Here is an 18,226-nt window from a genome sequence, read left to right on the forward strand (position 1 = left end):
AACTTTTACCTTGCTATTTTTCGATCATCGCCTTCCACTGTTTAAAGTTGGTGAAAACCTCAAATTTATTTTTAAAAAAATAAATCCACACCTTTCTGGAATAGTTGTCAATGAACGTAACAAACCAAGATGAACCTCCACCAGAAACTACGGGCGATAACCTGCATACATCAGAATGCATATAATTTAGAATCCTCTTACAAACATATTTCTCATACTTAAAAGATAACCTTGACTATTTATCATATATACAATTCTTGCATATACTAAAATCCATACTTCTAAAAACTGGAATCAAATAATGGTCAGAAAGTACATTTATGCCCCACTTACTCTTATGGCCTAAGTGCACATGTCACATGTCTTAGACATGGAATCCACTACAGCCATTGCAACTCCACCCAATGAAGTGTTCTCATTCAACCTATAAAAGTTAATATTCCTTTTGTGCTATCATGACTACGAGTGTCCCCTTCGAAACCTTGAGGACATGATCGAACTTAGTGAATTTGCACCCAAGTGCCTCGAGTTCACCCAATGATACCGGACTCTTCCTTAACTTAGGAATATGTCTCACATCAATCAAGATATGCTCCATGTCATCAAACATCTTGATGCACACCTATCTAACACTCACCATGTTACAGGCATTGTCATTGCCCAAAAACTCCTGGCCACCATCACACTCACTGTAACTGGTGAACCAACCCATGTGAGGGGCCATGTGATACGAAGCCCCCATATCCAAATCCATTCATTGTTAAAATACCTAGATTTTGATGCGATTAACATGTCACTACCACTCGCCTCCTCATTGGATTCCATAATGTTGGCATCTCTGGAAGAATTCTTTGATTTCTCCTTCCTATACTTAAGATTCTGACAATCCTTCTTCATGTGCCCTGGCATGCCACAATTTCAGCACATTAGCTTACCTTTTCCTTTGCCCTTGGATTTGAATCTCGAATGCGAAGTTCCACTATCCTGCTTGAAATTTCTCCCCCTCGTAACCAGTTATGTAGAAGCACCCACATCACCACTTTTCTTTCTCATCGCCTTCGACTAAAGGGCTAAGATAACGGTCTCAACACTAATGGTCATCCTACTGGTGCACAAAGAATCTTTAAATGACTCATATGATTCTTGAAGAGAATTTAAAAGAATACATGCTTAATCTTCATCCTTCATCATCTCATCCACATCCAATAATTTATAAACGAGCCTATTGAAGTTATTAATATAAGTCACAATGTTAGCCCCCTCAGTCATCTTCAGATTGAACAACTGTAGCTTTAGATACAAACAATTTAAAAGAAACTTCTTCGCATAGATGTTCTCTAACCTCAGCCATGTATCCATTATAGTCTTCTCTCTCATAATATTATAGAGGACTTCATTCATTAGACATAACTGGATTTGCATATTAGCATTTTGATCTAACTTATTCCATTCTTCTTCTTTCATAATTCATAGTTGCTTTCCAAGGAGTGCATCTTCTAATCCTTCTTAAACTAGAATGCCCTTCATCTTCACCTTCCATATTTCAAAGTTGTCTTTCCCATAATACTTCTCTACATCAAACTTCATGTTAGATGTCATAGATAACTTGTCTTCATATTCAATCTGCTTCCCAACATTATCTCTAACACTACTTGTTGGGACACATGGAAGCACACATATAGGAATCAAACAAGATAATCGCAAGCGCACAAAGCAAATCTAACCAGAGAACAATCTGCATTTATGTGAAATATATATATATATATATATATATATATATATATATATATATATATATATATATATATATATATGGTGAGACCCATAAATGAAATGAAATGATGTTATAGTGTGGTGGGATCCATAAATGTCAGGGGTAAATGTTAAATGTATATTTAGTGGTGAGCTACACTTTCTTTAACCACATTTTAATAGGCCCCACTATATGTATACTAATATATATTTTTTGTGACATTTGAGAAACAGTTGTGAAAACTCTTAGAACCTCACTATATGATGGACTACAAGAGGTAATAATTATATATGTGGGCCCTTCCATGGTCTATATAGAGGGAATGATTATTTATTTGGGGATGGATTTTTCGAACATGTGAGAGAGGCATGGAACTTATTAGAAGCACTTGCCCGTCTCTTAAAATGAGGGCCTTTTGGGTCATATATGTACTAATATACAAGTGTGATATAAAATGCATAATTGACTTGGATTGAAATTACATTTTTCCCCTTTAACTTGAACCGTTATAACTTGAGATTTCCATTTAAATTTTATTTCTCCATTTTATTTTTACACATTTTATATATTTAAGTGAGCATGGACACAAAACTATCATATGGGTTAGACATGGGCAACACTTTAATTGGTTTTTTTTTTTCTATTGGATGTAGGTTCTACTTGGGCTAACTTGGAGGATTTTGGGCTAGGATTGGGCAGCATAAAGCTAGCCCTTTAACAGCTCTAACTACTTTACACTAAGTGATAAGACTATGTTAGTGCAATGATTTTTACATCTTATTTGTCAATCACATGAGTCCATATGTCAAGTAGTCGATTGAGCCCTTAGAAGCTGAAGAACAAAGAATTAAGAGAACACGAGCATGAAGGAGCAAAGAACATGTAAATGAGATGCCTTGGTGACCCTAACCCTTGACCCAAAACAACCCCCGGAATCTCTAGATGATCCTTAGCCTTATCGGTAAACTTTGTTAATCATCTCTTAGCCTTAAAAGCTTAATTGAAACGTGATAAGTAAGGTTGTTAGAGATACAAAGCTGTTGTGAATTTATATGCCCAAAACAATAGACTTTCGAGTGGTGCTCGTTCTCATTGAGCATATGGAACCCGACAGGTAACTCATATGTCTCCAGGAAGTTATGACTTTTTATTTAAGTTTCTTAATGGCATCGAAGACCCATCAAAGGGTCCCCTCGATGCCATCGAAGACCACTCGATGGAATCGGGTAGCAGTGAGGAAACTATTTAGCAACAATTCAGCTAAAAACTCGATTTTCTTGATGTCATCAACAGAGTCATTTTCTACTTATTTTTTACTATTGAAACTCAAACTTTATATATAGGGCATTCGGTTTTTGGGCATTTGGATGGATTTTTTGTGCAACAAAAGCATAGGTGATTCCATGATCATATCCATCATCTAAAGCCTCTAAGTCCATCAGATCTAATTTATCTTTCTTGTAATTCATCACTTAAAAGAGGATTTCAACTTCTATGTTGAAGATGAACTTGATCTCTACCTTATTCTAGATATTAAACTTGAACCTGTAGTCAAATCCTTGTCTAAATCCTCTAGAACACCCATTTAGGTGAATCTTTTAGAATTACAATCTTTCATTAGTTATAGGAGATTCATCCAACCTCTCATCATCTTGGTCATCTCAAATGACCACCTCATGCAAGATATTTGATCATTGGAGTTAAAGCATTGGCAACGCATCAGCATCATGATTGGGAGAGCTGGTTGAAGCACAAGAAAACATCGATCGAGCAACACAAGAAGATACTACAAAAGGAGCTCAATTCAACAAGCAAGTTGTCATTTGTAAGAAAACATATACTCCTCCATATATATAGGATTGAGTGTAATAGTTTAAATTGACAAATTCAATTAAGTTCTTGTGTAGGACCTTGATTCTTGTGTAGTACCTAAATCTAAGTCCTTGTGTAGGCTACCGGACACGGGTGTGTACGTGTTAGTCTTTGAGGGAGCCTCCCGGTGGGAGTAAACGTAGGTCTTTGGATTGAGTCCAAGGTTATTTGTTAGCCGATAGAAAATCAACTCAAATCTCTTATGGGAGCATCTGGCAGGAGTGTGCGCTTGGTAGGTTATTGTGTAGGACCGAGCTTTGTGGCGAGCTTATAAAAAGCTACGTAAGTTTTTGAGGGAACCGGTCATTACGTAGAATTGTAAAGGTTAGAGGATAACCTGATTTTAAACCTCTGATAGTAAAATTAGGTACATACATGGGTTGAGTCCCACTTTCGTATATAATCATTTTAATGGTTTAAAGCAAGCCTTTGTGCATCTATAGTTAGATTTGAATATCAAATTAAGGTGTAAAGATCATGAATGAAAGTGAATGGTTCATCGTCGGTCACCAATCAGTCCCTATGTGTGATCACTGATTTATTTATTTTTTTAATTTAATTTTATTTTATTTAAAGCAAGTGTTTAGTTATCTTAAGTTACAAGTTATTCCCCAAGTGTTTGATCTCTTCTTTTCTTTTTAATATAGATACAAAGAATGACATTAAGGGTAGTCTTCTTCTGTCTCCACCCTAGTGGATGAATCTTGAAATAACATCAATTAAACTTAATGGTACGAGTTATTTACATCACAATGGGCTACCTACATCAATAGAAGTATTTCTTACCAGAATTATTTCATATAACACAACACTTTGGGATCCCCCACCAAAGTTTCCAAATGGCCAAATTTCACTTCGTTTTGGTGTAGATGTATCAATCGAATGGATTGGATGACATGTACACAACATGATGGCCCTCCATGTAGTGAAGGGTGAGAGGCCCTTCTCACATGCTCCCTGTGGTGTGGCCCACCTAAGTCATGGATTAACATCATGGTCAAAGTGGATGTGACAAGTGTTGATAGTTTACCATGCAATTGAGTTGTTTAGGCATACCCACGTCATGTGTGCAATATCCAAGCCAACCATCAAATGCAACCTTGTGATTTTAGTTTTAGGGTCCAAAACTCAGGCGAATTCGGCAATCAAGTGGGCCACAAATTGGAACACCGTTGGGAGGGGACACCCACTTTTGACCGCACAGACCCACCTGAGTTGCAAAAATGGCTTGATTTTTAGCATGAACCTTCATCCAGGCCAAATGAACCCGAGGAATAGCCTAGATTTCATATACACAGCATGGTGAGGCCCACCTGGTCGATGAGTGGCAGGCCTAATTTTTGGGCTCAGAAAAAATACATCCTGGAGCCTGCCTGACAAACACACCAAATCAATAACTGCACATCACCGGCACAAGAGGGGCATTTAGCTTGGCACATGCAGCTGCAAGTTGCACACCCCAAATACAAAAGAAGAAAATGATGATGATGCTTAAGATTCCTAACAAATGCAAAGTTTACATATGAAATTCTTTTATGAAACTGCTACAAATCAGATAACATAGCTCAACTCAACTCCCTCATGGATATCAAAGCTAGGATATCAAAGACCCAGAGCTGCAGCAAAACCATGCATGTTGTATAAGATCCCGCTAGGTAACAGTTCTTTGGTGGCATCATCTTGAGATTTACTACACAGTTCATTAAGGGGGGAAGTGTAATGAGACAGGCAGCAATGCTCAGCCCACGCACGTGCAGCCTACTAGAACGGCATCACGAGGGTTAAGTAATTCCACGACCTGGCCCAAGAATCAGGTGTTGCACATTAACCAGTTGAGCTTGGGCCACAGTTACAAAACAAACTTATATCTGGAAAATTAATAATAATAATAATAATAATAATAATAATAATAATAATCATGATAATGATAATAATAATTTGTTGGAAGATTTCCAAATTGTTTCTAACATTGTGGCCCACCTAATGCGTGGAACAAACTTGATTTTTGGTTGAGAACGTCTAGATGGTTGGACCCACTTATTGGACAGACTGGATATTGCACCAGTCTGCCATGTTGGCATGGTATATAGATGCCAAGCCATGTACACATGCATGGGACAAGCAAACCTCTGCGGTAGGTTCCTTTTAACGATGAGAATCAAAATGAGGACTGCCAAAAGGCAGAATTTTAGAATACCGAGACCAACACACCAGTTGGGCTCTTATAAGTCATCCAGGGCAATGGTCTGATGGGCCCCACCAAAAATCTCCCAACGGGGAGAGTCATAACCCTCCATTCAGTGCGCTGTAGATTGTTAAAAGATGCATCAAAAGGGCATTCAACAGGAAAAAAAAAAAACAAGCGCATACACAATGATCAGATAGATCGCTAGGGTATTAGGCACTACAGGGACTATTAGATTGACGGTCTGCTCTGGCTCGCTGAAACATGGGTTCCACTTTCATGGACCTAGTGCCCGAACCTACCATGCATATCCTATCGGAATTTAAACTTGATGAATCATTTCTTCACCAATCATCTAATAAACCAATTCAAGAAAACAAAAATGCCCCAAACAAAACAACAAGAATGAAAAAAAAAAAACTACAGAATTATTCAGAGCCAAAAGATTCAAATATCTAAATCACACGCCAAAGTAAAATTGAAAGTTTCACTCAATATGAATGAAAATCATTTCTTTTCGGGTTCATCCTCTGTTTTTAGCCCATAACGGCGATTGAACTTGGCAACCTGGCCAAGGCTCTGGGCAATCTGACGCCTCGCTCTAAAATGATAGACTTTACCCGTGTCATGTATTCTAGTCATCATAACCTGAATCAGTCTTCCACTCTATGTCACATATGATATCCATTGCATCTGGGGGTGCAATCCTTTCCTCATCTTGAAATCTGAACAGCCACATTACAGAAATTTAACAATGAAAATAAGAACACTCAACAATTGCAAGATGCACATAGTTCCACTCATCATGTAGAATGGGTTGAACAATGGCTATAAGCTCACACAAGATACTTTAATGTCAGCTCTTTCAGCCAAAAATATAGAGGAGATTTGCACAAAAACAATTTAGGGTTTTCATTGCCGCATGTGCCAACTGTGAACAAGTCCAAGCACCCACTCGTTAGGTTGGCAGCACGTGTATGAACGAAAAATGAACGCTTAGGGCCTGTTTGGTTTTCCAATTACAACAGTACATGGCTATAAATGGATAATGATTATTCACTCTTGTAATTGTATGGTGACGTCACTTTCCTTGATGATTTTGCCACATTGTTTGTTTCACCTCGAATCACTGTAAAAATGGTAGTTTTATGATTTGAAAATGTAAAGATTGCAATTTACTTTACCTACTTCTACAAGTGTATTTCACTCTCGATTTACGAGCCATAACTCCTCTTTAAACAAACAGCCAGAAATGATATGATGGCTCATTTACTTTGCATTTCATAGGAAATTGGAAAACCAAACAGGCCCTTGGGAGAAATGAACCAACAGTCCAAATTCAGCATACGTGTAGTCGACAGACCAACCTAATCATTGGGCCAGGAAATATTTACAGTGGGCTCTAGATGAGTGACCTAGATATTGCACATGGTACGTTGGCATTTGTGCCATGAAGAAACCTTTCAACCATCTTGGCATAGTTTGCTTATACGCTCTGTATTGGAACTAGTGTTTTCAGTAGCGTAGCAATAGCGTACGCGACATAGCGTAGCGCTCCAAAAATGCTACGTAGCGTGTACAGCAGCATATATCCCCTGTAGCGCACGCTACAGGGGTCGTAGCGTACGCTACGGAAGCGTAGCGTGTATCACAGGTAGCGTGCGCTACCTGTTTTTTTTTTTTTTTTACACTACTGTAAATGGTGGTGAACTCAAACCATAGCGGTAACTTAAGTTTTTTAAAAATTTTTTTAAAAAAACACTATTCGAATAGTATTCGACAGCCGGCCCTAACCCGACACCCGACGCTGCTTCCTCTCCCCCTCTTCAATCTTGCAATCGAAATGTCCTTCGAAGGGGCTTCTTTGGCCGATTGTTGAAGACTACAAGGAGCTCCATTTGGTGCAGTTTCATCAACAATGGAGAAGAAATGACAGAGAAATCGAATTTCCCCTATTCCGGTTGCGATCGGCTGTGGAGCTTGAACTTTCACATATTTCATTAATTCAATCTCATCTTGAGATTAAAAATAGGTACACATGTTCCTTTTTTTTTTGAATTTCTTTCAATGTACAATGAAAATAACTTGGCATTTTGAGTTTTTCTTATTTTTTCACTTTTAAAATGCCGATTACTGTGCATTTTTTTAATTTTTATAATTTTTTTCATTTCTTTTTCAATATCTCTGTAGATGTAGATTATTTTTTGTGGTACGGCCCACGTGGGGCCCACTGAGGTGCGTGAAGGGGTGGATTTACATTATTTTCTATGGTATGGCCCACATGGGGCCCACTGAGGTGTGTGAAGGAGTGGATTTGCATTGTTTTTCTATGTTGTGGCCCACGTGCGGCCCACTGAGATGCGTGAAGGGGTGGATTTGCATTGTTTTCTATGGTGGGCCAACTGTGGTGTGTGTATGTGTGCATTGTTTTTTATTGTGCTATTTAATATTTATCATATATATATATATATATAATAAAAAAATATAAGTATTGTGTAGCTTACGCTACACGCTACACAATTTCGTCATACGCTATAGAGGGTTGAACGCTACACAACACGCTACTGCTATTTAAAACACTGATTGGAACATAAGAAATTTCCCTTCTAAAGATCAATGCAACATTTTTAGTCCAGTCATGCAATCAATGACTATGTAACAAGATTCATGGTTTTCTAAACAAGAAGAGAAACCCATCATCTAATCTGAACACCAGCTAGGCAAGTTAACCACCGTAACTCATCAGTTCTAGCTAGTAGTAAATGGCTTTTGATAATTGCTAGCACTGAAAATATGTATGTGATTAGATGGGGTGATTTCTCAAAAATAGAAGGGAAAAAACAGCATTTTCTACCAAATAGAACCCTAACTTGTTTTTATGGATATTCCAAGTGGCCCAACTCTACTTTGTGACATCAGAATAACATTATGAAATACTATATGTGGTTGTATACACCTATATTTTGATAATTTATAAAATTGGGTGTTTTTTAGTGCAATTCTCAAGTTTTTCTGACTTGCTTCTAAAAGCTCAATTGCCTTGCGCTCCTTCAATGAGACCGGCACATTGCTAGTAGAGACAGGTGCAAAATTCAGTCATTTTAAATCTGAATTTCTATGCTACAAGGAGCCTGTCCATTGACAGGTCGACCACTCCACCTCAAACATATTAAGAATGCACCACCAAACCCCTGAGAGAATGATCAGTGAATTATGGGACAGCTAAAAGAATCCCCAACGGCAGACACTCCAAGAAGCTTCATATAGAGGACCGAACAGTAAATCCAAGTGATTTCCACAATCTGATTCTTTTATTGATTCCTGAAAATAGGATGAACATTCCTTCCCAAGAGAGAGTTGGGCAAAAGAAATGATTGTTAATCACTATGATTCCTTTTCAAACAACTCCCCCCCCCCCCCCCCCCTGGGGCACACACATGCATAGGACAACCATCCATCAAAATTACAGAGCCAACCAATAGACATCTCAAAGAGAAGTTGGAATGGGCAATAATCGCACCATGCTTCCTCCTAGAACAGAATTTCTAGGACCATTCCCTTCACCATATTCAGTTCCTTCATTGCAAAAGTCTCCACTTTCTGAATGGTTCTCCAAGCTCCTACCGTTCTATAGGTAGGGCACGGGCAAGGACTGCACTATTATCCCTAAGGCTATATTCGGCCCTTGTAACCTACTTCCAGAGGCTATCTTCACCTAACGCAAACCACCAAAACCATTTTCCCAATGACACGTGTTCATTGTCTTCAGCCTTCTTGTGCCCAACCCTCACATCTTTCGTTCACATACTTCTTTCCATTCTACCAAATGATACTTCCCCATACCAATTACCATCCACAAACAAGAGATGAGTTACTTGAAATTTTACTTAATGGTAATTATATATTAGAGATCTTGATCTATAATAGATAATTACTGCTAACATGAACTTTGTATGTATCAGAGATCTTTATCTCTAATACATAATTACAGTTAACGAAAATGAGATGAACTCATTTTTATGCATCTACCAAACAGGGCCTAAGATGATAGTGGTGATGGTGATGGTGATGGTGAATGATTATTTCCTTTTTTCTTTTTCTGGATTGACGGCAAGAATGAATGAAATGTTATTGAAAAGAACAAACAAAAATACCATAGCATACTTACAATTTATGAATAATTGCATCATTTGAAACAATTTAGCATTCCTAAAATAGCATTGGCCTAGGCACTCTGTGTGCAGGATTTTGCAATGTGATTCACTTATTTGAATGTGTTGACAGTAAATATCCATTCTTTGACCACCCCAAAGCATCTACAACTTATCACAGAATTGGTCCCTCACTACTAAGCCGCCAAATGCATTAGTTAGACTACCTCTGGCTTTTTGAGTACCAGAAAAAGAATTAACCTAGAGTCAAACAACATGTAAGACACCTTAGCTACATCCCACAAATGCCAACCTCAACTCAACACCCAAGATCACTAAATCAGCCTTATTATTCAATAATTGGTTGCCTACCTGACATGAATCCTCCTTGCAAGGTAAACCTGGCCAAGAACTAGCTGGTGCATTGCTATGATACTTGTGTCATTATGCATTAAACTGTAAATATATTGTAACAATGTCTTGATACAATGCGAATTCATAAATTTCATCATGCATATTATATATATATATATATATATATATATATATATATATATATATATATATATATATATATATATATATATCTCTTTACTATGTTCAGACATTTTCAATATCAGGTATGCTAACCCTTGAAGAGAGGGAAAAAAAGAAAACCAGAGAGAGAGAAGAAAAGAAATAAAATAAAAAATAAAAAAGTTAGAAAGCAAGAAAGAAAGAAAGAAAATTTGATTTCATCTTTATAATCGTATGAATACCGCCGTTGACCCAAACCTGTTTCTGTATCCAAATTATTCAAGTTGTCGAGATGCATCATATCCATATCGATCCATATTTGTACCATTGTATCATCAACTCCAATGACCATTGTTTTGATAAGCATGAAATGTACAAACAACCACAAGAACTAGCACTTGTTATGGAGCAAAACAAGAAGAGGAGAAATAACAAGATGTGTTTGGATAGAGAGAAATCAAAACCATGGACGTAGAAAAGCAACAGGGAATCCTCACGAAATGGAAAGCTCATGAATTCCAACTCTAATTTTGTCGTTTGGTTTGGAGTGCAGTTTTCTATGGAAATGTCGAAAAATTAACACTCAAACAACAGCAAGAGTTGACACTCGTAACCTTGAAAATCTAGAAAGTTTTTTGATGGTCATCGTGTCCACATTTTCAAGTAAAACCTTGGAAATGGAAAACAGTTTCCATACCTCATTGTTTTGTCAAACAGGGAAATAGTAGGTTTCAATGGAAAATGTTTCCATTTCCAAAGTATTCGACGTTCCTAACATTCCTAAAGGAAGAAGAAAATAGGGAAGGGGAAAGAGAGCTGGGGGGGGGGGGGGGTGGGTTGTTGTTTGTCCATCTATGGACCTAACAACATGAAGAAATAAACAAAATCTGGGTGAGTTGAATAAACAAAAAGGTAAATTTTCCACGGGGCATGGGAGGCAATTTCAACGTCGTCCAGTTTTCTCATGAAAAACTGGGTTGTTTTAGAGTGCATATGAGCAAGCAGAGTTTTGCTAATTACATGAGAGCCTCAAGAAACCAATTTAAGCTCCTCTTAGTGGTCACCTAGTCATGTGATCTAACAATAGGAAAAAGACTGATGATATGTGAACTCAACCAGTTTTTCATTGTAGTTAATGAAAAGATGTACGAGAAAAAAGAGAGAAGAGAGTTGAGAAAGAGAATGGAAAAGGAGAAAGGGGGTTCGGGTTGGATGCCCTGCCCCCTTGCTTTTATTCACTTAAAAACCAAAAAATAAAAATACCCAAAATACCCATCACTTGTTAAAAATTGATTTATGCACCTTAGCACTCAAATATCCACATCTCTCATACGTATCATGCAAACATTAGGGCTAGCCAGAGACCACTTTTGTAGGTTACCATTGGTGAGGACCCGCTTCCTTCCAACCAGCCATACAAAAGCCACAACTCTAAGGGACACACCATATCTCCAGGAATAGTGAGTCTTGGCCTTCAATCCTGACTGTGTTTGCCAATTCAGACCATAGAAAGACCAGACAGAGAAGTAACCAAATTTGTGACTAAGCTAGACCATCGCATCCCGATTCCCTTCAATGGGGTGATAGTTTGTTAAAAGATCAAGAAGCCACACAAAATCTTCCACTTCCTCGTCTCGAATGCCCCTCCTACACAAGGGAGCCCAAACCACCTAAGCCCCACATTTATAGTAGCACTGATCAACTATAATGTTTTTCCTTAGGGAAAGACTCGCATAGATGTTTGGCTAGTTTTCCAATGCACAAGAGAAGGCTGAGATAAGTAGAGGGGAAATCATCCAGCACTACACCTAAAGACTGACACCAACCTCTTAACCTCCTCATAAGCAGGGTATCCCAAATCGGTTACGTATCGGCCGTAACAGCCAATACCTAATGCTAACGGTGGGGCCCGTTACGTGATACGAGGGCGTAACGGGCAATGGGCTGATATTGTAACCGTAATGGCCGTTACGGACTCGTAACGGCTGTTACGGGCCTTGAAAAAAAAGTTACCTTTTTCCTTTCTTTTTTTTTCCTCTTCTTCTTCTTCTTCCTCTTCTCAGACAGCTGCGGCCCTGCTGCAGCTGCAACCTTCGTTTTCTTCTTCTTCTTCTTCTTCTTCTTCTTGTTCTCTCTCTCTCTGTTCTTTCTCTCTTTCCCCCCTTTTTTCTTTTCTCTTCTTTCCCTCTTTTTTCTTTTCGGTTTCCCTCTCTCCTTTTTTTTTTGCAAGTGTACCACACACCAGCTTAGCTGCTGTAGGTACGTGTCACGCTAAGACGAGCGCTAACACTCCTCGAGCTCTGAGTTGTACGAACGGTTCAAAGGAGATCAAAGTTATATGAGCTCCACAGTGATGTATTTATTATATCTACACCGTTCATCTATTTTTAAATATCATTTTAGAGCATTACCCAAAAAATGAATCGTATCTAAAGATCGTCTGGACCACACCAAAAATAGCAGCGGAGATGATGATTTTCACCGTTAAACAATTCGTAGGCCCACCATAACATTTATTTTCCATCCAATCTGTTCATAAGGTCAAAAAGACCTGAATGAAGAGGAAAAACAAATTTCATATTGATCCAAAAGTTCTGTGATCCCAAAAAAGGTTTCAATGGTAGGCGTTCAATCCCCCGCTACTTTTTGCAGTGTGGTCCACTTGATAATTAGATTTGTATTATTTTTCGTGTCAAGCCTTAAGACGATCTCGTTAAATGAATGGATGGTTTAGATATAACACATTCATCACAGGTAGGGCCCAAAAAACTTTGACACGTGTGCTACACTTCACCATCCGAGTCCCGCCTAATTCGAGCCCTTAAAAAATTGTACACGAGACATGTTAACTTAAAATTTACCAATTAAATTATGAACTGCAATTGCTAACTCACAATGCCAAAATCAAATTATTTGAATAGTTTTGATTGTTATTTTGTGGACTTTTATTTTTTAAAATAGGGCTTTTGATTTTTTTCATGATTCACTATCCAATAAATGTCCACCAATACATAAGTGGTATAATAGCAATAAATTGCATGAATTTGAGGCTAATTTGGGGCATAGATTGGTCCTTCAAGTCAGCCCGAAATTGGCAATGTCATCTACCTAAATTTAATTTCATTTTTTAAAAGAACTATTGGGAGAAAGATATTAAATTGTTAAGTATATAAATTAGATATTTAGAAAATTAAATATATGAATTTTGTAGTCAAATTCAGGTTACCTGATTCAAAAATTAATCAAACAGTCCGATACAACTTCTCACCAAAGAGTGGACCGTTACACCACCATAAACATGTTCCAATTTATAAATGAATGCATATTTGGAATGTTTAGAACATTCCGGATTTAATCCATATTTTTTTGGCAAAAAAATAAAATAAAATTGCGCCGTTACGACCTGTTACGCCCCCGTATCCATATCGATTTTACAGGGCACCGTTACGCCAACCGATACCGATATGGGATACCTTGCTCATAAGGAAGTCCTATGCCCAAAATCTCACTTTTCAAGCAGTTAATGTTTTGGCTTGACACCGCCTCATTGCACCACACTATCTTCCTCATGTTCTCCACCAACACATATGCTGCCTCATAGAAAAGGATGGTATCATTGGCAACTACAAGTAGGAAATCAAGGGTCCCGAGCTCGAAATTTCGAATCCACAAATACGTGCCTCCTGGCCTTCAGTAAACATTTTGCTCTAAGCTTTAACCACCACAACAAATAAAAATGGATAATGGATCCCCCTACCATAATCCTGTCAAAGTACTAAAGAATCCTTACAGTCCAACATTGAAAACAAAAACCTATCTAACACACTCAAGCGACCAAGCCCTCCATTTCTGACCATAGCCTAACCTCTCACGCATATAGTCCAAGAAACCCCAATCAACTTGATCGTAGGCCGTCTCGATATCCAGCTTACACGCCACCTCCGCCAATTCCCCCCCCCCCCAATGCACCTTGATTAACCAAGATGACTTTGGCAGTTATTGCCCAAAATCTAGAAGCAAGGATTTTAGTGAAAATCTTATAGGGGCCCCCTATAAGGCTGATATGCCCGAAGTCCCTTCAAATTAACTGCGCCTTCGACCTTTGGCATAATAGCAATAAAAGAAGCTCCAAGTTCTTTCAACAGCCACACCTCTTGAAGAACTCAAAGACAGCTTACCAGATCTTTCTTCACCACGCTCCAAAAGACTTGGAAAAAAGCAGTCGGAAATCCACAGCTTCTTTCATTTCGTACTCGGCTACTAGACGTTCAAGAGCCCTCACATCTATCAAGGATAGAAGATCAAACTGCAGATTGTCATTGTCCAATCTTAGCTTGATCATCTTATCACTTTTCAGCAAGTTCTTGTAATTTTGTATGCAAAATGATGTCTCAAACTTGAGCCTTCTCCCTTGGAATATTTGCTTGCTTCTCTCAAGCCAAATGACCCACACCGTGATTTGACACACCATCTTGTATAGAAACTTTTCCTACATTACTCCAGGCCATAGACGACCATCCAAAAACCAGCTCAGTTACCTTATTTAGCATTACCCGGGCGATGCCAAACTTCTACAACACTAGAGTCCAAAACAAGGAGATTGTTTCAACCCATATATTGCCATCTTCAACCTACAAACCTTATCTAACTCCCTGAGCAACAAACCTAAGTGGTCTCTCAATATGTGTCTCTTCCATGAGATCTCCATGTACAAACACATTTTTAACATCAAGCTGAAAAAATCGCAAACTATAATTAATGGCCACAGAGATTATAACACAGATGGCAATGTGTTTAGCAACAGGGAAAAAAGTCTCTGTGTAGTCCAGGCCAAGAGTCGGAATATAATGTTTAGCAACCAAACGAGCTTATCAACCTTCCCACAATACCATCAGGCTGAAATCCATAGCACGCTTGCATCCATCTCTACTAGGATAGGAATAGGAGACTTCAATACAGGATTGAGAATTTTCCAACTCAATATATAACACACCACACGGGCATAAATATTACATACCGGACCCTACCCGACCACATTGCATAGCAATAAGAAAATATATATATATATATATATATATATATATATATATATATATATATATATATATATATTCAAAAAATCCCAAAATAAACCATAAATGTTCATCGAAAATGAAAAATAATTCATTAGCAGATATTAAGGGGCAAGAAAATACCTCTATCAAGCTCAAGAAGAGATCCAATCAATCAGAAAACTGAATATTTAAGCTTCGTAGTTATAGAGATGTGAAAAGGGGAAAATCTTTTTTTTTTCTTCGTTTCAGCTCCAATGCTCTTGAAAATACGGCAAATGGAACTTCTTGCAGGATCAATTGATTGGCCAAAATCTCCTCTTCAATGGCTTTGCAGATCGAAAGAACCGAAAAATTGCATTTGGGGCCAGAGGTGTGAGCGCGTCGAGCTTTCGAAACCCTTAAAATTTTGTGAGAGTGGATTACGTGCGGCACCGGCCTTACCTAACACGGTGCGGCCCTGAGCGTGGGCCCATCTTAATGTATGTCTAGTATATCTATGACGTTTATCCATTTTTCCAGATCATTGATCATGAGATAAAAAATGAAGCAGGTCCAAATCTTTGGTGGACCACGCTATAGGAAACAGCGGTGATTAACCATTAAAAATATTTGTGGGCCATAAAAATTTTAGATCAATCTAATATTTGTTTTTTCCCTTCATCCAGGTCGGTGTGACCTAATCAAAAAGTGGGATGGAAAATAAAAATTATGGTAGGCCCTGGAAACATTTAGGGCCTGTTTGGCCGGGCAGATCCCATGGTATTAGGAGGGATGGGATCAATTTTAAGGTAATGATAGTGGTGTTAGTGGATTGTCTTAAGATCCATGGGATTGCTTATGTCTGGGTATGATTGGCACGTCGTGCATATCCCGGGATTTTACATTCCAATCCATCCAACCAAGGGATAGGATCAATATTAAGGTAATGATGGTGATGTCAGTGGATTGTCTTAGGATCAATGGGATTGCTCATATCCTGGGACAAGTTCACCAGATCTGCTTGGCTCGTCATGCCTATCCCAGGATATTGCTGATCCCATCCCTCCTAATACCTTGGGATCTGCCTGGCCAAATAGGCCCTTAATGGTGGGCGTTCAATCCCACTGTTTGCTGCAGTGTGATCCACCTGAGATTTAGATTTACTTCAATTTTTATCGCATTCCCTCGAATGATATGGAAAGATGGACGGATAGCATGGATATAATGCATATCAAGGTGGTAAGGACCACACCGCCTTGGAATGATATGGAAAGATGGACGGATAGCATGGATATACTGCATATCCCCCCCCCCGATCACGGCCACACCGCCTCACCGAATTTGGAACCGTGGATTTCAAACCCTTTGGATTTTGAAATCATCCTGTTATGTTTGGCACCCTGAATTCAGGAATCCATGCATTTAGAAATCTGCATGGTATATTTATAGGGATTTGAATTTAATTGCTAAATCAATTTTAATATCTTTAATTAGTGTAGTTATGTAATGTTTGACACAATTGTTGTAATAAGCCCATTGAAATATATACTTTGTTCGAAAATGGTGAATTCGAAGTCTTGGATAGGCCACAAGCACAAGATCACATCGGAGTGACTAACCAATAATTTTTAACTGTTGATTTACATGGACAATGTTTGAACGGCACAGATTATCATATTAAAGTAATTATAGTGATGCAATTGATAATCTAATTGTTTTGGGATATCATCGGTGGGTCGTGTGCCCAATAGATTAATAGTCTAGTGACACATGTTACACATGCAACTCTTGAAAAGATTTTACCTGTAATCCAAGCTTTCATCTTGGATTTTAAACCCTCTCTTTAAGGGGATTGAAACCCTTTGGATTTAAAAATTAAAACTCTCAGTTATTTTATTGTGCTAAACATATCAGGGGATTTGAAATCCCCTCCCCCCCCCCTAAAAAAAAAAAAAAAGAAGCATAGTGAGCCCATGGGCTATGCGCAGAAGCTTGGCGGAGCTGAAGAATGATGGTTATGTCATAGGGGAAGATGATTAGGATCAAATAAAATTTTAATCATTTAAACATAATTGCTTAACTTCAAGCAATGTGTAAATTAAACTAAGTAAAGCAATTTAACATAAAGGCTTCCAAGCCATTAGTGGGTCTAATTACATAAACTAAAAATGATTTGACATTCATGCAACTAATTTATAAATGATAATCACAAGCGCACAAAGCAAATCAATTATTTATTTTTAAAAATATATATATATATATATATATATATATATATATATATATATATATGGTGAGACCCATAAATGAAATGAAATGATGTTATAGTGTGGTGGGATCCATAAATGTCAGGGGTAAATGTTAAATGTATATTTAGTGGTGAGCTACACTTTCTTTAACCACATTTTAATAGGCCCCACTATATGTATACTAATATATATTTTTTGTGACATTTGAGAAACAGTTGTGAAAACTCTTAGAACCTCACTATATGATGGACCACAAGAGGTAATAATTATTTATGTGGGCCCTTCCATGGTCTATATAGAGGGAATGATTATTTATTTGGGGATGGATTTTTCGAACATGTGAGAGAGGCATGGAACTTATTAGAAGCACTTGCCCGTCTCTTAAAATGAGGGCCTTTTGGGTCATATATGTACTAATATACAAGTGTGATATAAAATGCACAATTGACTTGGATTGAAATTACATT

General features: G+C 38.0%; 1 long non-coding RNA gene across 1 annotated transcript; it reads right to left on the bottom strand.

The window, feature by feature from the left end:
• Positions 1–6,128: 6,128 nt before the first annotated feature.
• Positions 6,129–15,920, bottom strand: LOC131239984 (uncharacterized). Its single transcript, XR_009168546.1, has 2 exons — positions 15,673–15,920; positions 6,129–6,535 (listed from the first exon to the last, which is right to left on the bottom strand). It is a non-coding gene; the product is annotated as an uncharacterized LOC131239984 (long non-coding RNA).
• Positions 15,921–18,226: the final 2,306 nt, after the last annotated feature.

This window comes from Magnolia sinica, chromosome 3 (assembly GCF_029962835.1).
Source record: "Magnolia sinica isolate HGM2019 chromosome 3, MsV1, whole genome shotgun sequence".
NCBI lineage: Eukaryota > Viridiplantae > Streptophyta > Magnoliopsida > Magnoliales > Magnoliaceae > Magnolia > Magnolia sinica.